This window comes from Chiloscyllium punctatum, chromosome X (genome assembly GCF_047496795.1).
Source record: "Chiloscyllium punctatum isolate Juve2018m chromosome X, sChiPun1.3, whole genome shotgun sequence".
Lineage (NCBI taxonomy): Eukaryota > Metazoa > Chordata > Chondrichthyes > Orectolobiformes > Hemiscylliidae > Chiloscyllium > Chiloscyllium punctatum.
Genome location: NC_092791.1, coordinates 6024158 through 6049843, shown reverse-complemented (window position 1 = coordinate 6049843; position 25686 = coordinate 6024158).

Below are 25686 nucleotides of genomic sequence, written 5' to 3'. Positions count from 1 at the left end.
TGAGGGAGGAGCTGGGTAGAATTGACTGGGAGACAGGCCCAGCATTAAAGATAGTACAACAGCAATGGCAGGAGATTTTTGGAGTAATTCAGGGCACAGCAGAGATTTATCCTGAGGAAAAAAGAGGCTTATATGGGGAGGATGGGGCAACCATAGCTGACGAGGGAACTCAGGTATAGCATAAATGCAAAAGAGAAAGGATATAATGTGGCAAAGTGTAGTGGGAAACCTGGGGATTGGGAAGCTTACAAAGACAAAACAGAGGGCAAATAAAATAAAATAAAGAGGGAGATTATTAAATAAGGGGGTAAGCGAGCTAGTAAGATAAAAGAAGACTGTAACAGTTTGTTTCGATATATAAAGTTCAAAAGAGCGGCAAAAGTGAACATTGGATTGCTGGAAAATGATACTGGGGAGATAGTAGTAGGGAACGAGAAATGGCCAAGGAACTGAATAATTACTTTGCATCAGCCTTGATTGTGGAAGGCACGAGTAATACATTAAACATTCAAGAGATTGAGGGGCCAGAGCTGAGTATGATGGCCACTACCATGGAGAACATGCTAGAAAAAAATGTCATGGTCCTAAGGTGGTTAAATAACCTTGACCAGATGGACTACATCCCAATATTATAAGGGAAATAGCTGAAAAAGGAGTGGAGGCGATCGTGGTGATCTTTCAGGTATCACTAGAGTAAGGAACGATCCCGAGCACTGGGAACCCACTAGTGTGACACCCCATTTTAAAAAGAGAATAAAGAAAAAGACAACAAAAACCCACCATGAAAAGTTTAACCTCGGTCGTGGGTAAGATCCAGGAATTCATTGTGAAGGATAAGAGTTCTGAATACTTGAAAGTGATTGTTAAAATAGGGCAAAGTCGGCATGATTTCGTCAAGGGAAGTTCATGCCTGACAAATCTATTGGAATGCTTTGAAGACGAATGAGCAGGCTCGACCAAGCACAGCCAATGGATGTTATCCACCTGGACTTGAAGAAGGCCTTTGACAAGGTATCACACAGGAGATTACTGGTTTTGATAATGATCCGTGGTGTTAGAGCAAGGGTAGTGGTATGAATAGAAGCTTGTCTGTCTGGCAGAAAGCAGAGAGTGGGGATAAAAGAGTACTTCTCAGGATGGCAGCCGGTGACAAGTGGTGATTCACAATGTTCAGTGTTGGAATCATATCTTTTTACTTGTTAAATTAACCATCTAGATGAGGGAATTGAGTGCACTCTGGCTAGGTTTGCAGACGATACAAAGATAGGCAGATGGCCAGGTCGTATTGAGTAGGCAGAGAGGCTGAACAAGGATTTGGACAGGTAAAGAGATCGGCAGATGCATTCCGACGTTGGAAAGTGTGAGGTCATGCACTTTGCAACGAAGAATAGAGGCATGGTCTATTTTCTCAATGGCGAGGAAATTCAGAAATCTGAAGTGCAAAGTCACTGGGGAGTTCCAGTGCAGTGTTCTCTCAAGGTAAGCTTGCAGGTTGAGGCAGTAGTTAGGAGGGCAATTGTAATTAGGATTGGGAGCATTTACTCCGAGAAGAATTGAATATAAGAAGAGGATGTATATGGCTCTTCTCAGACCACATTTGGAGTATGGTGCTCACTTTTGAGCTCCATATGTCAGGAAGGATGTACTGGTCCTGGGGCGTATTCAGAAGACTTTCACGAGAATGGTCATAGGAATGAAAAGCTTATTGTATTTAGAAATGTTTGAGGACTCTGTGTCTATAGTCGATAAAGTTTAAAAGGATGAGAGGGAATAAAATTGAAATATACAGAATACTGAATGACCTGGAGAGAGTGGATGTTGATAAGATGTTTCCATTGGACTAGGATCCGAGGGCACAAAGGAACACGTTTTAGAACAGTGATATAGAGAAAGTTATTGAACCATAAAATGGTGCATCTTTGACATTTATTGCCACAGAAGGCCGTTGGGTCAGGTCATTGAGTATATTTGAGAGGGAGGTAGATAGATTTTGATTAGGGGATCGAGGGTTATGGGGAGAAGGTCGGAGAATGGGTTTGAGAAACCTATTAGCGATGAGAGAGAACAGTTAAATGCGTGGCTACAGGGATGGTGCAGGAGGGAGGGATTCCAGTATTTGGATATCTGGGGTTCTTTCTGGGGAAGGTGGGACCTCTATAAACAGGATGGTCTGCACCTGAACCTGAGGGGCACCAGTATCCTTGGGGGGAGGTTTGCTAGTGCTCTTGGGGGGGGGGGGGGGGTTAAACTAACTCTGCAGGGGCATGGGAACCCAGACTGTAGCTTTAGGGTGCAGGACCTGGAGTGTAGGGAGGTTAGATATATGGCATCAATCTTAAAGGAGGATGCCTGTAAACAGAAGAGCGGCTTGAAGTGTGTATATTTTAATGCCAGAAGTATACGAAATAAGGTAGGTGAACTTGCAGCGTGGGTTGGTACCTGGGACTTCGATGTTGTGGCTATTACGGAGACATGGCTAGATCAGGGACAGGATTGGCTGTTGCAGGTTCCAGGGTTTAAATGTTTTAGTAGGGTCAGAGGTGGGGGTAAAAGAGGGGGGTGTGTGGCTTTGCTTGTCAAAGATAGTATTACAGCGGTGGAAAGGAAGATGGACGAAGATTTGCCATCTGAGGTAGTTTGGGTTGAGGTTAGGAATAGGAGAGGTGAGGTCACCCTGTTAGGAGTCTTTTACAGGCCTCCTAATAGTCCTAGAATCGTTGAAGAAAGGATTGCGAAGATGATTCAGGAGAAGAGTGAAAGTAATAGGGTGGTTGTTATGGGGGACTTTAACTTTCCTGGTATTGATTGGGAAAGCTATAGCTCAAGTTCGTTAGATGGGTCAGTGTTTGTACAATATGTGCAGGAGAGTTTCCTGACACAATATGTAGATAAGCCAACAAGAGGTGAGGCCATACTGGATTTGGTTCTGGGTAACGAACCAGGCCAGGTATTAGAACTAGAGGTAGGTGAGCACTTTGGGGACAGTGACCACAATTCGGTGATTTTTACTCTAGTGATGGAGAGGGATAAGTGTGTACTACAGGGCAAGAGTTATAGCTGGGGGCAGGGAAATTATGATGCGGTGAGGCATGACTTAGGATGTGTGCATTGGAAAAGTAGATTCCAAGGCAAGAGCGTAATGGATATGTGGAACTTGTTCAAGGAGCAACTATTGAGTGTCCTTGATAAGTACGTACCTATCAGGCAGGGAGGAAAGGGTCGTGTGAGGGAGCCGTGGTTTAATAAGGAATTGGAATCCCTTGTTAAATGGAAGAGGGCGGCCTTTGTAAAGATCAGGCGTGAAGGTTCGATAGGGGCAATTGAGAGTTATAAGATAGCCCGGAAGGACCTGAAGAGAGAGCTAAGAGCAGCAAGGAGGGGACATGAAAGGTCCTTAGTTGGTAGGATTAGGGAAAACACTAAGGCATTCTATAGGTATGTTAGGAATAAAAGAATGACTAGGGTAGGAATAGGTCCAATCAAGGATAGTAATGGGCAGTTGCGTGTGGAGGCTGAAGAGATTGGGGAGGCACTGAATGAATACTTTTCGTCAGTATTCACTCAGGAACAGGACATTGTTGCCGATGTGAATACTGAGGCACGAATAAGTAGAATGGATGGCTTTGAGATATGTAGAGAACAGGTGTTGGAAATTCTGGAAAGGGTGAAAATGGATAAGTCCCCTGGGCCTGATGGCATTTATCCTAGGATTCTCTGGGAAGCAAGGGAGGAGATTGCAGAGCCATTGGCCTTGATGTTTGTGTCCTCTTTGTCTACAGGAGTAGTGCCAGAGGACTGGAGGCTAGCAAATGTGGTTCCCTTATTCAGGAAGGGGAGTAGGGATAATCCTAGTAACTATAGGCCAGTGAGTCTCACTTCTGTTGTGGGTAAAGTCTTAGAGAGAATTGTAAGGGATAGGATTTATGCACATCTGGATAAGAATAATGTGATCAAGGATAGTCAGCATGGTTTTGTGAAGGGCAGGTCGTGCCTCACAAACCTTATTGAATTCTTTGAGAAGGTGACTAAGGAGGTAGATGAGGGGAAAGCGGTAGATGTGGTATATATGGATTTTAGTAAGGCGTTTGATAAAGTCCCCCATGGTAGGCTACTGCAGAAAATACAGAGATATGGCATTGAGGGTGAGTTGGAGGTTTGGATTATGAATTGGCTGGCTGGAAGAAGACAGAGGGTAGTAGTTGATGGCAAAGGTTCATCTTGGAGTGCCGTCACTAGCGGTGTTCCGCAAGGATCTGTTTTGGGACCATTGCTGTTTGTCATTTTTATAAATGACCTGGAGGAAGGGTTAGAAGGTTAGGTGAGCAAGTTTGCGGATGATACGAAAGTCGGAGGAGTTGTAGACAGTGAGGAAGGATGTGGCAGGTTACAGCGGGATATTGAGAAGCTGCAGAGCTGGGCAGAAAGGTGGCAAATGGAGTTCAATGTAGCTAAGTGTGAGGTGATTCACTTTGGTAAGAGTAACAAAAAGATGGGGTACTGGGCTAATGGTCGGATACTTGGTAGTGTGGAAGAGCAGAGGGATCTTGGTGTCCATGTACACAGATCTCTGAAAGTTGCCACCCAGGTAAATAGTGCAGTGAAGAAGGCATATGGCGTACTGGCTTTTATTGATAGAGGAATTGAGTTCCCGAGTCCTGAGGTCATGCTGCAGTTGTATAGGACTCTGGTGCGGCCGCATCTGGAATATTGTGTGCAGTTTTGGTCGCCATACTATAGGAAGGATGTGGAGGCACTGGAACGGGTGCAGAGGAAGTTTACCAGGATGTTGCCTGGTATGGTAGGAAGATCCTATGAGGAAAGGTTGAGGCACTTGGGGTTGTTTTCATTGGAGAAAAGAAGGTTTCGGGGTGACTTGATAGAGGTGTACAAGATGATTAGGGGGTTAGATAGGGTTGACAGTGAGAACCTTTTTCCACGTATGGAGTCAACTATTACAAGGGGGCATAGCTTTAAATTAAGGGGGGGTAGGTATAGGACTGATGTTAGGGGTAGGTTCTTCACTCAGCGAGTCGTAAGTTCATGGAATGCCCTACCAGTAGCAGTGGTGGACTCTCCCTCTTTATGGGTATTTAAGCGGGCATTGGATAGGTATATGGAGCATAGTGGGTTAGTGTAGGTTAGGTGGGCATTGATCGGCGCAACATCGAAGTCCGAAGGGCCTGTACTGCGCTATATTCTTCTATGTTCTATGTTCTATGAATGAATGACGGAGCAGACTCGATGGGCTAACTGCCGTAATGTATGCTCCAATGTCTTATCGTCTTCTGGACGAAAACTTAAGGAAGTACCTTGCAACTCTGAGAAGATAGATTCATGTTCTTCATGAATGTCAGAAGCTGTTGGGAATAGTTAACTGTTTTAGAATTAAGGTATTGTGGCTGCTGTCGGGGTGGTGGATAATATGACATTCAGTGCAGGATCACACACCAACTGCACTGTATTAATGTGGGGAGAGTTTATTCAAAACCTGGACCTCTCTGTCTCTCTCAATGGGGAGTAGGGTTTGGGGTGGGTTGGCGTAACATCCTCCCAGGCATTTCAACTATCCTGAATCATGCATCCTGAGTGGATCAGCAGTCATGAATTTATCACCTTCCCATTGTCTGTTTCGAATATAAGGAGTGATTGTCCATGCCTCTCAGGGTTCAATGCAATCACCTTTTATTCCCTCACAGCGCTACAGATCAACCTTCACTCACTCCTCATGGTGCCATCATCCCAGGGATTAATCTGGTGGAACTCCTCTTCACTCTCTCTGTGGTAAGGAGATCACTCCATGTAAAGGAAACAAAATCTGACCGCAATACCCCAAATACTGCCTCAACAACACTCTCAGGTTTGCTCACAATAATTCTTTTCCCTCACTTTGCTGGTTACATTTCTTTCGTGTGACACAGGAAACCATTCGTTTACAATGCACTGCCACTGATGGGGAATTTCAAACGTCCTTATATCTGTAGGTCAGCATCAATACAGTCAGCACCACAGGTGCCCATGGAGATGGACATCACTCTTCGGTGAGACTCAATCACAAAGAATCCATCTAAAACAGTGAATGGCTACCTCCCTGAATGGAAATGAGCCGTTGGAATATGGGATGCAGGCAGAGGAAGGGAGCTACCTTTCCTTTTATTCTGCCCTCACGGGATGTGTGCAGCCCTGGTCAGGCCAGCGTTTTATGCCAGTCTTGAACTGAGTGGCTGTTTCAGCTGTTCCACAGGACAATAAATAGTAAAACAAATTGCCGTGGGTTTGCAGTTAAATAGAGACTTGACCAGGGAAGGATGACCCACCGCCTTCTTTAATGGACATAAGGCAAGCCGATATCAACAGATTATCATTCTGTGGCTCTAGAATACGAGCCAATGACTTGACCCACCGTACACTGTCTGCCCATCTTTCAGATTTCGTGGAGACAACAAGTTAAATATCTCAAGTGCAATTATTTTGCAATGGACACGTGGTTAGAAGGGCGTTGAAACAGATGTATCTGGAATTAACAAAGGCACAAACGATGGTTTATTTAGGAATTGAACTGAGGCTGAGGAGGAGATGGGACGGTCTTAATGGTGGGACTGGGCAGGATTGGTATGTGGGGAGGATATGGAGATGTACACTTTTCAGGAGACATTGAATCAAAGAGGTTGAGACCAGTGCGTTTTATCCTCGCGTATTGGTGAGTAATTTGTAAAGAATAATTTGCTAGTTATAATTTCTAAGGAATGGTATATTTGATTGGAACTGAAAACGTTCGCTTGCACCTTTCCAAAATCTACATATCATGACCATCAATTCAGTTCAAACCATTTCACTAGACAGACAGAATGACTTACCAGGAACACCAAATATAGCAAGAATAGGATAGTAACCAGCTTGAATAACCATCAGTACATCTTCAATCCGTGACGCTAATGATATCCAAGGCTGGGAAAGCCAGTAAAGACCATAGGATAAACTCCTATCCATTGTTGGAAAATTCCAGTCTAATATTCTCAGATTCTGATCCATTGCTGGAACATTCCAGTCTAGTGTCCCCTGATTCCCATCTCTCTTGGCCTTCTCTCTGATGCTGAAAATCCCTGTTACTACTGTTGGACATGCCCCCGCATTCCCTTATTAATAGAAAGAGACCCTCGCTAGAGGCGCATAGGATCCATGGAGACTGACATATTTACAATAGCTGAACAAATAGCTCCAGTTAACCCCTTTGAATTCAATGCTAATTTATTAAAATTCAAAATACCTTTGAACATTTATGCATTCTGGGTGTGATATGTGAGTGTGACTGAAGGAAGGAATGTTGAAGATGGCAGATTGATTGTGTGTATTCATTCGTCTGCCTTGGATATGGAAGTAATTCCGCAGATTTAACAGAACATAAACATGCTTCTCTGTTCTTGAATACAGAAATAAATCCCGTAAATACTGATCACTCATTGTAAAATCAGTAAAACATTGAGAGAACATCTATCATCCATGATCTGATAGCAAAATGTACCAAAGGAAACGAGGGTTACAACAAAGAAATTGTGTCGATATGTCAACAGATAATTGCACATGGCAAACACAGTGCAGATTGCTATCCCAGGATCAGAGAGTGCAGGTTTGCGTCATGTTGTTGATGTTATCGACGTTAAGGAACTGTCATGAAGTGTAATTTAATGAACTTCAATTACACTGTGATTGTGATATTGAGGAAAAGACAGAAGACGGAGAGGTCTGGGGGACATGGCTGTTTGGACAGTGTGGAGGGACAGTGATGTCCCCCCCCCCCCCTTACCAGAACTGGAACGTTACTCTTTATAACCCATATGAAGAACAGATTCAAGAATACATCTATAATGAGGAATTAGCAGAGACAATATTAATGAAATGCGTTTATATAATACAGGAACAAAGTGATTTTCTGCAACACCAATATATGCAAAGTAGAAAGACATAAGGTTGTTAAAATACACTCCTGATATTGAGCTCTGTAAATTGAAAAGTAAATTACATAACTAGAGAAGTGGTGTGTAAACTTTATCAGTCATTATTTGACCCACAGTTGAGATCGTGATTTCCCCTCTGTCAGTGAGTCCCCTCACTGAGATTCTCTGCACTAGTCTCTCATACAGTGGGCGGGGGGGGGGGGGTCGTGGAGGCGGCGTATTGGTTATAATTTCCTGTTGCTCTTGGCACAGTCTACTTCCAAATTCTGCTTTCTCCATGGAACCAATCTATTGGCCTAATGGGTTCTGTTTAGCTGTCAGTAACCCAGCTCCGTGATATTATTGGAAATAAATAATCTGGGATGACAGCCAGTATCAGCACAGTGCTCACAGTGTATGACGCACAGACAAAGGGCTTGCCGTCCAGAGGAATTTCTAAATAAAGCTTCTAACTTCTGTCTGTGGTCTTCTGATCTAACTAACTTCACCCTCATCTAACACCTCTTCCTCTTGCACTCAGTTTTTCGCTCCCCTTTCTAGCCTCTCTCAGTTTATCTCACTTCACTTGCTTTCTCTCAGTTTATTTCTTTGCAACACAATGTATATTCACACACTATCTCGATCTCCAATTGTGCAGTTGGAGAGCTTGCGACTCCACGATGGGCTGAATCGCCTCCCTGCATACCAAAATAATTCTGAGGTTCTCTGACCCACAATAAATACCTCGTGGGCAGACCTGCTGGTCCGGTGACAGGAAAAGTGCACAATCACCCATTATCTTTTCCTGCTCTTCTCTGATGTACAGCTGCCTTGAAATGTCTGTTCAAACAAAGCAGACTGAGTGAAATTCAAGCAGTCGAGAAGGCTGTATATTTCAATCAGGATTTAATGAAGAATGAGATTCTAGAATAACATAAGCAATGATTGAAAAACAGGGCAACACAAGAAATGGCAGCTGAGTTCAACATGTGGTTCCAAGTAGGTCGCATGGTATTCCCAATAGATTATCAATCAAGAAAATCAGCTCCTGTTCTGTGCACCTAGGTTGAATCCCGCCACTGCAGATGGTGGAAATTCAATTCAATAATGTAAAAATATCTCTGGAATTAAGAATCGACTGATGAGCATGAAATCATTGCCGATTGTCAGAAAAATCCACCTGGTTCACCAATATCCTGCAATGAAGGAATCTTCCATCCTCACCTGGTCTGGCTGACATGTAACTCCAGACCCAAAGCAATGTCATTGACTCCTAATCGCCCTCTGAAATCGTCTAGTGAGTTATTCAGTTGTACCAATCGCTACAACGTTTCAAACAAATGAAACCGGATGGAACACTTGACACCAAAATGGGCATCAGAAAAGTCAACATTAGAAACATCACTATAGAACCTGCAAAGTCTTCCTTACTAACATCTGAGGTCTCTTGCCAACATTGGAACAATTGCCTTACAGACTAGGTAAGCAACAGCCTGACTTAGCCATACTCACGGAATCATACCTTTCAGAAATAACAGAAATTAAACAAGGACAAAGGAGTCTCTTACTGATTACCGCGTAACATCGTTGCTCAGCAGAATCAGTCCTCCTCCATGTTAAACAACACTTGGAGAAAGCATTGATTGTGGCAAGGGCACAAAGTGCATTCTGGCTGGGGGATTTCAAAGTCGATTGTCAAGAGTGGTTTTGGCAGCAGTACTGATCATGCTGGTCGGCTCCTGAGGACATAGCTACATTTTGGATCTGCAGAAGGTGGTGAGAGAATGAACGAGAGGGTAAAAAGCATATCTGACCTCATCCTTACCATTCTACCAACTGCAGATGTATATGTCCATGGCAGTATCGGTAAATGTGACCACCACACTGTCCTTGTGAAGACAAAGTCTATTGTCTCCATAACCTCTATTGTGTTGTTTGGCACTATCACCATGCTAATGGCACAGACTTTTAGCAGATCTACCAACTCAAGACTGAGCTTCCATAAGACACCGCGGACCATTAATAGCAGCCGAACTATACGCCAGCACAATCTGAAACATCATGGCCCAGCATGCCCCCCCACTCAACCATTCGCAGCAAATCAGAGAATTAACCATGTTTCAATGGAGAGTGCAGGAGGGCATGCCAGGAGCAGAAGCAGGAATATATAATGATAAAATGCTAATCTGCTTAATCTTCCAAACAGAAATACTTGCGTGCCAGATAGCATAAACAGCAAAGGACAGACAGAGCTTAGCAATCCCAGAACCAATGCATCAGATTTAAGCTCTGCAGTCCTGCTAATCCGATCGTGAATGGTCGTGGACCAACTCACTAGAGAAGGAGTCTCTACACATATCCCCATCCTCAATGATGGAAGAGCCCAGAACATCAGTGCAAAAGATAAATCTGAAGCTTTCACAGCAATCTTCAGTCAGAATTTTTTAGTGAATGATCCATTTCGGACACCTCCCGTGGTCACCGTCATTACAGGTAGCAGTCTTCAGCAAATTAGATTAACTGATATCCAGAAATGGTTGAAGGTACTGGATATTGCAAAGGCTATGGGGCCTGATAACATGCTGGCAATAGTCTTGAAGGCTTGTGCTCCAGAATTTACCGCTCCCCTAGCCAAGCTGTTCCAGTATGTTTACAAACTGCCAATGGGGAAAAACTGCTCAGATATGTCCCGTACATAAAACGCAGGACAAATTCAACCCGTCCAAATACCGCCTTATCAGTCCACTTTCCATCATCAGTAAAATGATGGAGGGTGTAATCAACAGTGCTATCAAACCGCATCTGCTCAAAACTAACCTGCTCAGTGAGGCCCAGTTTAGGTTTTGCCATGGTCACTCAGCTCCTGAACTTGTCACAGTCTTCGTTCAAACATAGGAAAGGCAACTGAATTCCAGCCCTTGACATCAAGGTTGCATTCTGCCAAATGTGACATCAAGGAGCCCAAGCAAAGATGGTATCCCACGCCAGCACTCCATTATTGGAGTCATACCTGACAGATAAGAAGATGGTCATTGTTGTTGGAGGTCAGTCATCTCAGCTCCAGAACATCTCTGCAGTAGTCCGTTAGGATAATGTCCTCGGTCCAAAAGTCTTCAGCTTCTTCAACAATTACCTTCCTTTCATCATAAGGTCAGAATTGGGGATATTCGATGATGACTGCACAATGTTCAGCATCATTCGCAAATGGTCAGATGCGGAAGCAGTCCATGCCCAAAGCAACATGATCTGGAAAATATCCAGGCTTGAGCTGACAAGTGGCAAGTAACATTTGCGACACAAAAATTCAGACAATGACTATCACCAATAAGAAACAATATAACCACTTTGTATTCAGCAGCATTATCAACACTAACCCCCCCCCCTTCCCCCCCCCCCCCCGCACACTATCAATATCCGACGGGGTATCATTGACCAGAAACTCAACTGGACTCGCCACATGAATATAACAGCAGATCAGAGGCTAGGAATACTGCAGGAGAAACGGACTACCCAAAGCCTGTCCATCATCTACAAAGCAGAAGTCAGGAATGAGATGGAATATTCTCACTTACCTGAATGAGTGCAGCCCCAACAACACTAAAGAAGCTTGACACCATCCAGGACAAAACAGACCATTTGATTTGCGCTACATCCACAAGCATTCAGTCCCTTCACCACGGTCGCTCAGGAGCAGCAGTGTGTACTATCTACAAGACACAATGGAGAAATTCCACAAAGATACTCAGACAGCTCCTTCCAATCTCACGAACACTTCCATCTGGAATGACAAGGGCAGTAAACTTTTGGGGACACCACCACCTTTAAATTCCCCTCCAAACCAGTTAACTTCCTGATTTGGAAATAGATCGCCGTTTTTTCATTGTTGCTGTGTCAAAACCCTGGCATTCCCTCCTAAATCACTAGTGGGTCAACACACAGCAGGTGGATTGCAGCAGTTCGAGAAAGCAGTTCGGTACCACCTTCACAAGGGGGCAACTAGGGGCGGGCAAGAATTGCTGGGCCCATCCAGCGATGCCCACATCCAAAAAAGATTTTTTACAAATAGATCCAAGTTGATCACTTCAGGAAATCAGTGTTTCTAATGTTGAACATTTTAGACCTTTCTGTTATTAGAAGGGTGTTCAGTATTCGATGACTTATTGTTGCTGAGTGCTGTGATAAGTTGCACCGTTTTGTCAAATTTAACAATACTGGCCTAGCAGGATTGATTCTTCAAAAATACCAGACTGAAAATTACAATCATCATAGAGACAATGTGCTCCCGCCAGATGAGACTAACAGATGGGAGCTCATTTTCAAAATATTAATGGATTACTGGCCGACACTGAATCCTCCCACCATCCGTATCACAGGTGTTAACATTGACCAGAACGTGAAGGCCAAACAACATACAAATACCATGATTACAAGAGCAGGTCAGAGACTTACAATTCTGCACTGAATAGTGGACCATATAATCATAACGGCATGAGATATAGCTATAGATTTAGGTCATTCAGCCTATCCCTTCACTCTGAAACTGTGCTATTTTGTCATAGTCTCTATGACTAGTGGCAATGTCTTTTAAATGTTGACTGTATCAATCTTTGCAGTAATCGATCAGTTTCTATCAAATACCTCACCTCCCATTCTTCTAAATTCCATCGAGTATGGATAAAACAGCCCTCAAATGTTGCTCATCTGACAATCTGTCATCCCCAAGATGGATCACCTCCAACATAGTCCATTGCATTCTCAGCAGTATGTCTCTTCAAACTCTCTCGAAATGAATGCTAACATTGCATTTGCTTTCCAAACTGTCAACTGAACCTGCGCATTAACCATAAGACAGGACAAATGCTTCAAAATCGTTTTGTGCTTCCAATTTAGTGGATCCTATTAGAACATAGTGTTTGCCTGTATTCCACCTACTTAACTGCATAATCTCACACGTTCCCATATTACGTTCCATCAGCCACGTGTTTTCTCACATTCCTAAACCGTCCAAGTCTTCCTGCAGCCTCCCCACTTCCTCTATATCACTTGCCCGTCCAACCATTATTGTATTATCTACAGACTTAGCAAAAATTCCCTCAATCCTAGGGCCAGGTGGTTCTTGCATAAGATGTTTCCTGAATTCCCGAAGGACTGTCCACCATCTACAAAGGACAACATTCTAGGTGTTGACTCCATTCAGGTTAACATAGGGGATTGATTGGAATTATATCTGTAAAATCTTCACTGTCTGCGCCACTGACACTCAGTAGGAGGACATGCTTCGCCCCTTTTGTTATGAATTTACCCCATTATGGTGACACAGGACTTGATGGTGCACAATCCCAGTGTATTGATGTCACTCTATCTCGACACTAACTGTGTGGTGCTCACACCGACTAATGTCACTGTGTCTTGATGACGACGGAGCGAGTTGGGGGAGGGGTTGGCTATGATGAATAACTGTGTGACTGTTAGGATGTAATCTGACCTGACAGCCTCGGATTTACCTGTGCCCTTTGTCACCGCTGCAGGCATGATAAGGTTCCCTGTACGTCAAATCAAGGAAAGTGATAGGCTTGGTTGATGTTCCAGGCTGAGCACGCAGATCCTGTATGGACCAATTGGCAGAGGTAATTACATACATCTTCAGCTTCACCCCCTGAAGCCCACGTCCCAACCTGCTTCAAGAAGGTGAAGAAAGTAAGTGAGAAAGCTCATGTAACTTTCGTTTATGATTACGGCCCAGTGGCTCCGAACTCAATAAATATGAAGTGATTCAAGAGACTGGTTATGATCCACACCACCTCCAGTCTCCCAGCCAGCCCAAATCCCGAATAATTTGTTGACTGATGTAATGGGTCCACAATGGATATCATATCCCAAACCCTGCACTTATCCCTGGAACATCTGGACAACAAAGGCACCGACATCATACTGCTGCTCATTGAGTACAGCTTCATCTTCAACATCAATATCCCCTCCAGACAGATCAAAAAACCCCATGACCATAGTCTCATCTCCTCCCTCTGCCACTGGATCCTCAGCTTTCTGACACACGCATCACTATGAGTGAAGATAGGTAACTGCACCTCCTCCACAATAACACTCAACACAGGAGTTCCAGAAGGATATGTCTTCAGTCCCCTACTGTATATCCCATACACCCACGGCTGTGACCACATCCCCCTACTGTAATCACTGTACAACCCTTTACCATCCACCCTGCATACCCACAGCTGTGTACTCAGACCCCTACTGCACTCGCTGTACATCCACGTTTGTGTCCTCAGCCCCCAACTGTACTTCCTGTTCACCCATGGATTTGTTGCCAAATTTCAAACAAACGCCATCTGCACGTTCGCTGCTGACACCACCATAGCAGGACGGATATCAAACAACGAAGACTCAGAACATAGAACAGATATAGAGCATTTAGTGGCGTGGTGTAATGATAATAACCTCTGTCTGAAATTCAGCGATAGTAAAGAACTGATCATTGACTTCAGAGAGAAATGAGGAGAGCACACTCCCATTTACACCGATGGTTGAGAGAGTGCAGAGTGTCAGTTTCCTCTGAGTGATGATAATTGACAACCTGTCCTAGACTTCTCAAATAAGTGTGACAATCAAGAAGGTCCAACAACGCATCTCCTTCCTCAGGTGGCTCAGGAAATTCAGCATGCACTATTTCTACAAATGCACCATTCAAAGCGTATTGTCTGGGAGCATAACGGCCTAGTATGTCAACTGCTCTTTTCAGGACCGTTAGAAACTACAGAAAATTGTGTGCAAAGCACACACCATCACGGATTCCAGCCTCCCAACCATTGACTCAATTTACACGGCTCGTTGCCGCAGAAAGGCTGCCAACATCTGTCCCAGATTACTGAGAGAAGTGAGGGAGGAGGGCTTTAACAGATATCTTTGTAGCATCCTTGATCACAATGAGATCGCGGAGGACTGGAGAATTGCTAATCCCCTTGTTTAAGAAGGGTATCAGCGATATTCCCGTTAATTATAGACCGGAGAACATGACGTCAGGTGTAGGGAAGCTGCTGGAGAAGATACTGAGGGATAGGATCTATTCTCATTCGGAAGAAAATCGGCTTATCAGTGATAGGCAACACGGTCTTGTGCGGGGAAGGTAAAGTCTTACCAACTTCATAGAATTCTTTGAGAAAATTAGAAAAGTTGACTGATGAGGGAAGGACTGTGGATGTCAAAAGAGAAAATGCTGGAAGATCTCAGCTGGTCTAGCAGCATCTGTAAGGAGAGTAAAGAGCTGAAGTTTCGAGTCTAACTGACCCTTTATAGATGTCATGTACATTTACTTCGACAAGGCATTTGATAAGGTTTCCCATGTTAGGGTTATGGAGAAAGTGAGGTCGCATGGGTTCCAGGGTATGCTAACTACGTGGATAAAGACGTGGCTTGGCTCAAGGAGACAGAGAGTAGTAGGGGAAGGGAGGTTCTAAAATGGAGAACTGTGACCAGTGATGTTCCACAGCGATCTGTGCTGGGACCGCTGTTGTTTATGATACATGTAAATGATTTGGAGGAAAGTATTGGTGGCCTGATTAGCAAGTTTGCAGATGACACTAAGATTAGTGGAGAAGTAGATAGTCAAGAGGACTGTAAGAGAATACAGCTGAATATAGATAGATTGGAGAGTTGGGCAGAGAAATTGCAGGTAGAGTTCAATCCGTTCAAATGGGAGGTGATGCATATTGGAATATCAACTTCAAGTGTAATTATACAGTGTGCGGAAACACCCTAGGGAAAATTGATGTGCAGAGAGAGCCAGATGTTCAGTTCCATTGTTCCCTGACGGTGGCAATGCAGGTTAGTGGAGTGGTCAAGAAGGCATATGGTATGCTTCACTTCATTGGACGGGGTAGTGAGAACAAGAGTTAGCCGAACATGTCACAGTTGTATAATACTTTGTTTCAGCCACAATTGGAATATTGCATCGAGTTCTGGTCACCACATAACCAAAAGGATGTGGATGGTTTAGAAAAGGGTGCAGAGGACACCAGGATATTGTCTGGTATGAAGGAAACTAGCTGTGAAAAGATCTTGAGTAGACTTTAATTATTTTCATTAGAAAGACGACAGTTGACAGAGGACCTGATTGAAGTCTATTGAAGACCTGATTGAAATTATAAGGGGTGTAGACAAGGTGAATATTAAGAAGCTTTTCCCCAGAGTAGGGGATTCAATTACCAGCGCTCACGAGTTCAAATTGAGAGGGGAAAAGTTTATTGGTGATTTGTATGGCAAGTTCTTTACACAGAGGGTGGTGGGTGCCTGGAATGCGTTGCCAGCGGAGTTGGTAGGGATGGCCACGATAGCACCATTTAAGATATTTTTTCTGGAGAGATACGTGAATGGGCAGGGAGCAAAGGGGTACAGAGCCTCAGAAAATTAGTAACAGGTTTAGACAGAGGATCTGGATCAGCACAGGCTTGGAGGGCCAAAGGGCCTGTTCCTGTTCTGTAATTTTCTTTGTTCTTTGTTCTAACATTATCAAAGTCTCATCACATCCCAGTAATGATCTCCTACAACCTCTTCCATTAGGCTCGGCGATACAGAAGCCTGATCACACGCAACAGCAGGTTCAGGAACAGCTTCTTCCAAGCTGTTGTCAGACTGATGTATGGACTCTTTCATCTCAGATAATGCTGATCTTGTTCATGTTGATCTCGCCTCGCGCACGCTCTGTGCAACATAACTTAATGCCTCTCAGTCATGATTTACAGCCATTGTTCTGTACATCCTTGCTTACTAACATCTGCCTGGACATCTTGGTACAGGTGACAATAAATCATCACCTTCCTCTCTCAAGCTCTCACTGATCCTCACTCCGAGCTCCCTCCAGTCCTCACTTCCAGCTTCTCCCGATCCCCAACCCAAGCTCCCCATATCCTTTGTCTCTGACTGTTTCTCTCACTCCGTTTCCCTGTGTTTTCCTTTTCTCTGTTTTCTGTTTCTCCCCCTGAGTTTACTCTCTCTCCTTCTCCCTGTCCATGTGACTGTTTGTTTCCCTGTTTTGTTTCCTTTCTCTCTTTGATTGACTGTCCTCCTGTTTCTCTCACGAACTATTTTGGAACTGCCTGTCTCCCAGTGTTCTGTATATTGGCAACTGAAATCATTCTATTCGAGTACATAACCGTCTGACATGGTAACTGTCCTGCCCAGGACCATGAGAACCTACAGAAAGTTGTGTGCACAGCCCACAACATCACAGAAACCACCATCCCATCCATGGACACCATTTATAATTCTCATTGTCGCAGAAAGTCTGGCAACATCAAAGATCTCTCCCATCCAGATAATTATCTCCTGCAAACTCCTGCATTATACTGATGAATTAACCTCTCTAACTTCAAATAATATTAAATGTGCTAATGTCGATCTTGCTCTGCACGTCACCTGTGTGATGTATCCTTGTATGCCTCACTCTGTCTAAGTACCCTGTGATCTCTGTTTTCTTGGAGAAAGTGAGGACTGCAGATGCTGGAGATCAGAGATTAAAAACTTGTTGCTGGAAAAGCGGAGCAGGTCAGGCATCATCCAAGGAACATGAGAATCGACATTTCGGGCATAAGCGCTTATTCAGGAATGAGGAGGGTGTGCCAGGCAGGCTAAGAAAAAAGGTAGGGAGGAGGGACTTGGGGGAGGGACGTTGGGAATGTGATAGGCGGAAGGAGGTTAAGGTGAGGGTGATAAGCCGGAGAGGGGGTGGGGGTGGAGAGGTCTGGAAGAAGATTGCACGTCGAGAAGGCGGTGCTGAGTCCGAGGGTTGGGACTGAGAAAAGGTGGGAGGAGGGGAAATGAGGAAGCTAGAAAAATCTGCATTCATCCCTTGTGGTTGGACGGTTCCTGGGCGGAAGATGAGGTGCTCTTCCTCCAGGCGTCGTGTTGCCATGATCTGTCGATGGAGGAGGCCAAAGACCTGTATATCCCTGGCGAAGTGGGAGGGGGAGTTAAATTGTTCAGCTATGGGGCGGTTGGGTTGTTTGGTGCGGGTGTCCCAGAGGTGTTAACCCTCAGACTCAGCACCGCCTTCTTCACCTGCAATCTTCTTCCCGACCTCTCTGCCCCCACCCCCTCTCCGGCCTATCACCCTCACCTTAACCTCCTTCCACCTATCGCATTCCCAACGCCCCTCCCCCAGTCCCTCCTCCCTACCTTTATTCTTAGCCTGCCTGGCACACCCTCCGCATTCCTGAAGAAGGGCTTATGCCCGAAAGGTCGATTCTCCTGCTCCTTGGATGCTGCCTGACCTGCTGCGCTTTTTCAGAAACACATTTTTAATCTCTGTTTTCTTGTTTATTATCACGTGCCTCCACTTCTCACAAAACAAAACCTACTACTGTATATGGGATTAGGAAGCGTGGACTTTTCTGAATGTTCCTCTCACTGCTCTAATAAGGCAAATTTAGAACTTCCATACTGAATTTGCTTCAGTAATTTATTTATATAAATTGACAAACATTTTAATGCAGTTTCATTTGTTGTGAAGCAGTAATTTTTACGCTTTTCGGCCTCAGTCCAAAACCAAAATTGATAAGTACAATGAACTTATTCATTAAGACCTATGAATTAATAAGTCAGGTTGAAATGAATATGATATTGGCTGGAAGATGGCATGAAATGGGTGCAGTGGCTTTCCTTTCTCTCTATTTGACTGATTGTCCTCCTGTTTCTCTCGCGAACTATTTTGGAACTGCCTGTCTCCCAGTGCTCTGTATAATGGCAACTGAAAGCCATGGGGAGACTGCATGAGGAAGTACAATGATATTCCCCAATCATGATCACTCTTTCTGACAGATAGAATTAACCATAACGCACAAGGAAACAGCCAACATTTGGGAGATGCGATGCTGAATGGCAATGTAAACTGAACAGGATAATTTTACATGTGATAAAATGAACTATATTTTTATACACATCATGTAATTAATGGGAGTACAGCTTGAGGAAGGGTCACCGGAACTGAAACATTAATTTCAATTTCGCTTCACAAATACACCAGACCTGCTTCTCTTTCCCTCCAATTTCTTTTTTTTTGAGATTGATATTATTGCTTACATCTGGACAGGATACTTGTATTAAAAACAGACACTGATAGCAAAACGTGAAGGGCAATGGGGAGACTACAGGAGAACAGCAGTAGAGATACAGCTCATTCTAAACTGGAAGACACGATGGACTGAGTTTCTGTCACCTTTGGTGTAACAATTGGGTGATATATATTGAAAGGTTTTGGAGAGTGGGGAGATAAGCTTGTTCAATGAAGGACACAGAGTGTTCCATCATCAATAATCTATTCCTATTTGTTCATGAAGTTCAGCTGCCTCTAAAGTGTTGTTTCAAACAAAGTGTCTTTCCTGAGATTTGCAGGATATTCTTAAAAAGATTTTTTTTTCATTTGAAATTTCAAGAAGAAACAGACTTCATCTGTAATACAAGTGTCACCGACGCACCAAATATAATAGGAATAGGAAAGGACCAAATTGTCCAAATATAACCAAGTTCAACATGTAGACCTATCACAAAACATGAAATATAATGATATGGAAATATGAAATAAAAACTGAAAATGGTGGAGAAATGCAACAGATGAGGAAGTATCTGCAGAGAGAAACTGAGTTAACATATCGACTATGATGAGACACTGTTCTGAAAAGTCATATTGGAATCAAAGGTTAAGTCTGTGCATCTCTGTTCAGATATTATCAGACCTGCGAAGTTTCGCTCCAGTTGTTTCGATTTTTTTTTGTTTCTGAACTGTGACAAATTGTCTGATCTGAATGATAACAGCAAAACCGTTATCTCAGTTTAATCTCGAGTAATTTGTTATGGACATTAAATGAGAAATTACAAAGTTCCTACGTTTGACAGGGCTCTAAATATCGTTGACGTATTGCATTGTGAGAACGTGCCATGATAATGTTGAAACAAAACTGGAAGTTGCTGCAAAAGGTCAGCAGGTCTGGCAGCTTCTGGACAGAGCAATCAGAGTTAACGTTTTGGGTCCAGTGACACTTCCTTAGAACTGATGGCAGCTAGGAAAATGTTGTTGATATGCAGAAGAGGCTGGATAGGTGTTAGTGGAAACGATTAGTAGCTAACAATAGAGAGTGAATAATGGAAGGTTATGTGAGAACTCGACCTGTTGTATGGGTAGGGGACAAGGATATTGGGGAGTTAAGGCCTTAAATTATTGAACTTGATTTTCATTCTGAGGGGCTGCAGGGACCGTACGCGGAAAATGATGTGTTGTTCTTCCAGCTTGCTCAGAGCTTTACTGGGACATTGCAGCAAGCCTGACACAGAGATAATGGCCTGTTAACAGGATAGGATATTAACGGGCAGGCAACTGGAAGCTCAGGGTCTTTTGCAGACGTTCAACATAGATGTTCTGCGAAGTAGCCAAGTAGCCTACTCTTCACTTCCCCAATGTGGATGGCGACCACATTTTGAGCAGCGAATGTAGTGGGCTAGATTGTGGAAAATGTTGGTAAGGTGCTGCTTAACCTGAGAGTTAAGGTTGGGCCCTTGGATAATGAGGAATGGGCAATAAATGAAGAAGTGTTGCACCTTCGGCAGGGGAAAGTGAAGTGGACATGCGGTGGGGGGTGCGGGGAGGTGTTGCGAGTGAATAAAGAGCGGACAGATGTGTCCTGGAGGGATTGGTCCCTGCAGAAGGTGGACAAGGGAGGGGAGGGGAATATGTGTCTGATGGTGGCATCTCACTTGAGTGGTGGAGGGGGGTGTATGCGGCTGATGGTCCTCTGCATGTTAATGCTGGTGGGATGGTAGGTGAGGACAAGGGGAAGTCTGCAGCAGCAGAGAAGTGGAGGGGGAAGCTCGACGTGAAGGAAATGAGTTAGACCCGGTTGAGGACCCGCTTGACAACTGTGCTTGGGAATCTTTGTTTGTGGAACATTGTGGTCATTTAAAATGCATCCATGTTGGATTTGGCATCATCAGAAGAAATGCGGTGGAGATGGATGAACTGAGAGAATGAATTGGGGTCTTTTCAGGAAACAGGGCATGAGGATGTCTACTCCAGATAGCTTTAGTAGTTGGTGGGTTAATACTGAATATCAGTGGTTGGTCGATCCCCAGAATTGGAAGCAGAGACGTCGAGGAAAGGAAGGGAGGAGTCACAGGTGGATCAGGTGAAAGGGAGGGGTGAAAACCCAAAGTGAAATGAATGAACGTTTCTAATTCTGGACAAGAGAGAGAAGCAGCAGCGATGATAACAGCTTTGTATCGGAGAAAGAACTGTGGAAGGGGTCTCGGATAGAACTGGAACAAGGAATGGCCTATGTACGCCATGAAGAAACAGGTAGAACACCGCCACGTGTGTATCCATGCACCCCCTCTGTGTGGCAGGGGCAGGCTGAAGCAATGGGTCTGCTCAGGCAGTTCTGTTTCTGGATTTTCAGGAATAGATGGAATCGAGCTCTGCTATCAGACAGTCATCAGCTTGAGGCAGTTAAGGGAGGAGGGGTCAAGTGGGGCGGTAATCTCCAGATTGAATGCGGTCAATTTTCGTAGATGAGACAATGGCCTGATGTGCCATGTTGGGGTCATGGTCCAGGGGAAGATAAGAGGAGATATCTGAGAGCGGGTGCTCAGCCTCTGTAATGTCGATGTTAGTCCACCAGACTACAGCAGCACCACCCTTATCAACACAGGCTGAATAACACAGTCAGGGTTGAATATAAGCACATGGAGTGCAGTTAGTTCAGAGGGTGATAGGTTGAATTCCGTGAGGGGGAGAAGAGAAATGAAGACAACCAATGTCACAACGAGAGTTCTTAATGAACAGATTGAGTTCAGATAAAAGGGTAGAGGGACCAGGTGTAGAGAGAGTGTTGGAGTTGGGTGATGGGGTCTATTGGATAGGGAGAAGAGTCTTGTCCAAAACAATGGGCATTGAGGCGAAGACAGCAGAAGAACAGGTCAACATCATGTCGAGCCCAAAATTCATTAAGGTGGTGGCACGGAGAGGCAAAGTTGAGATATTTGCTGAGTTCAGAAAATTCAGTATCAGAGAGTGGACGTTCAGGAGGGATGGTGAATATACGACAGGAAGTCGAGTTGGGGGAGGGCATGGAGTCAGTGGGTAGGGTATGGGAGGACAGGAGGCTTCAAGAGTATCATGGATATCTCTACATTGTTGCAAATTCGGGGGCTTACTACATCTGGTGAGCATGGCTAATGAGCTAGGGAATAAATTAGGATAGTTGAGTTCTGCAGCCTTGACCCAATTTGATACGATGTTGTTGGACAGAGAATATGTTGCTCTCAGTGGCACTGACATTGCACGATCAGTCCTCTGAAAGTAACTAATTGAAAATAATCGGGATCATAATCTGATTGAAACGTACTGATTTCTTCGGGGTGGTCCTCAACCTGCAAGCTCTAATCTTTCTGACAGTTTTGACCAAACTGTAAAAACATAATATGTCTTGATGTTATTAACAGAACAAATGTATCCATGGTTTTGGAAGGCACCAGCAAGGACAGAGTTTATTTGTTATTCCCAATAGCTCTGGGGAAGGAGTCATTGTACAGTGAGGAAATTACCAGCACAGAACTTCCTTCGGTTCACATTGACCACAGTTTACTCAGGGTCCCTGATGCCACATGAGCCAAATACTACGTTGATTAAAGGGAAATTACTCTGGTCTCACACAAATGACATTGGAAAATCAGTTAAAATAATAAAGAGCAAAAGGATCGAACACGGCTTGTGTGAACAATGTGTTCACTCTCCTCACAATGTTTAAAGGAAAACTGATACATGGACTTCTGATTCTGAGGATAGGTTTGTCCTATTTGTGATGAGGCTATTTGTTTAAGCCCTGTGGAACTCCACTCTGTACTATGGGGAACAAAACCACCCTGTTTACGGTGCATTAGACAGTGACAGACACACACTATTGTCTGTTCTAATTGGACATTGATCATCTCAATCCCATTATTAACTGATGACCAATAGCAGCACAGACACCAGCAGCTCCATTATCCCAGTTGGAAGGCAAAAAGACGAAAGGGATGGTCAGAAGAAGTTGGAGTAACTGGTGTAACTTCCAGTGGGAGCGGCAGAAGGGTGTGAAGGGAGATCGTCAGTGAAGAGAATGTATCAGCAATAGAAATAGTGCAAGGGATGTCGGCTTGTAAGGAAAGATTAGGAAGAAGAAGGACGAATGGCAGATGAAGTTTTAGTAACAGGGAAAAGCTTGTTTTGGGGAAGTGAGATTGGGTGTGAAAACATCACTGTTCAGGAAAATCGAGATCTAGTTTCCATTTTAAATTAAGAAAAGATTTCTTGTACTTTGTTTTCTATCATTTGATTCTTGTTTACATTAAACATGTAATCGATATTTTGGTATCTCCACCAAGTGCAGACATTTTTTTTGTCTCCTCTAGTGTGGTGCCTCAACATTTTTGAATATGAATATTTTTGCGGTATGTATTTGCTTCCAATTCAAGGTAGACATGAGAATATGATTTGCTCTCTTTCAGTTTGTCCATAACGTAGCATTTAATTGAATATTTATCCTCATCACACTAACTGATTTAAACAAACAATGAATGAGTCCATGTCCATCCTGCAGATGAAAACTTTCTTCACCTCTGGCAATTGCAGGGAATGTTACAAATCACAGTGCCAGGCAAAATGCTATTCTTCCAGCGCAAGATGCCAAACTCTACTTCATCCTAATTTAGTTAACGCTTTATGAAAAACGCTGTGGAAGGGCAGAGTGTAAAATGTGAATTCAACTCTGTGGCGAAAATGCTATTTGTGGCACCCTCATAAAAGATCTGAACTACATCACTCATACATTCACCAAAATAGGAAAAGCAAGGGACAGGAATTCTCAAATTTTCCTAATAATAACATCTGGAGAACAAGACGGAAATCATGGTTTGTATATGATATTCATAAATGACGATGGTGAGAATATGGAAGATCGGGGGCAGTGTAATTATAAAACATGTGGATAACACAAGGATGAGCAGTGTCGTTCACAGTGAGGAGGAAAGTGTTAGGCTACAGGAAGATTAAACATATTATTCAGGTAGATAGATAAAATGGTTGATGAAATTTAACACTGATAAATGTGGGATGATGCACGTAATAAGACAAGTGAGTACTCAAACTATGAGTGGGGAAGGCTAAATTTGCTTGTGTTTTCTTTACAGCAGGGAAGGTTGAAGAGAGAACTGGTACAGTTGTACAAAAGCATAAGGGGAATGGAGAGGATGAACAGTCACCAGCTGTTTGCCTCACTTGAAGAATCGAAAACAAAGGGACACACTGTTAAACTGAAAGGCAGGGGATTGAGAGAGGATTTGTGGAGTCTGTTTCGAACTGAGATGGTGGTACGTGCCTGGAATGCATTGCCGAGGAGGGTGTTTGACGCGGGTAACCTCACAGACGTTTAAAAAGAATGTAGATTTGCACTTTCTGGCGCAGACGTGATAGACCTGTTTTTTGTTGCATGATTCTATGCGGTAGCAGCCATGAACACTCTGATATATTCTGAAGCAATAAGGAATGACAATTGCTGGTTTGTTCCTTTAACTGTACTCAATAACTGGCTATATTACAAACCAGCATCATCTCATGTAGCTTCATGAGGGAGTGACGGTGAAGGAGGCCCAGGACCTTCATGTCCTTGGCAGAGTGGAAGGGAGAGTTGTAATGTTGAAATGAAATGTTCCCTCACCACCAGACGCCTGGAGGAAGAACGCCTCATCTTCCGCCTCGGAACACGTCAACCCCAGGGCATCAATGCAGACTTCAACATTTTCCTCATTTCCCCTTCCCCTACCTCACTGCAGTTCCAAACTTCCAGCTCAGCACTGTCCCCATGGCATGTCCTACCTGCCTATCTTCTTCTCCATATATCTACTCCACCCCCTCCCCCCTCGTTCTATCAACTTCATCCTCTCCCCCACCCTCCTCTCACTTATCTATCCACTCTTCAGGCTCTCTGCCTGTATTCCTGATGAAGGGTTTTCCCTAAACGTTGATTTTACTGCTCCTCGGATGTTGCCTGAACTGCTGTGCTCTTCCAGCACCACGAATCCAGAATCTGGTTTCCAGCATCTGCAGTCATTGTTTTTACCATGTCTTTTTTTGTGTCGAGTTGATGTTTGTGTATCTGAGTGACTAGTTTCCTGCTTTTTTTTCCGATGTAGTATTTGTTACATTTCATGCAAGGCATTGGGCTTATTCGTCTTGGAGCAGAACAGATAAAAATGTGAACTTTTTGCAGAGCTCAAAATTAAGAAAACAAAAAGTTGCTAAGTAAAACAAGAATACTCTGTTTCCAATAGCTGGCATTACAGCATCAATGAGTTCTAATTTCAAAATTGTCAGCAATGGAGCTAGGAGTGAAATAAGGAAAACAAAAACGTATTTATTGAGAGAGTTGTTTGGATTTGGAATGCACCGCCTGGGAGAGTAGTCGATAAAGATGCAATGGAGAACTGTATATATTTGGAAATTATGAATTTAACGGGCTACAGAGATATGGCTGGCAAATGGGAGGGACGTGGGAGACATTTCTGAAGCTGATGCACACACAGTGGCAAATGGTGCCCTCCTGTACTTTAAACTTTTGCACTCTGTCATGTGTCAGATGCGAATACAAGTCAGTATCAGATTATTTCCCATTGTACATGTTCGCAAATATTTGATTATTTGGTTCAACTTAAGCATTCA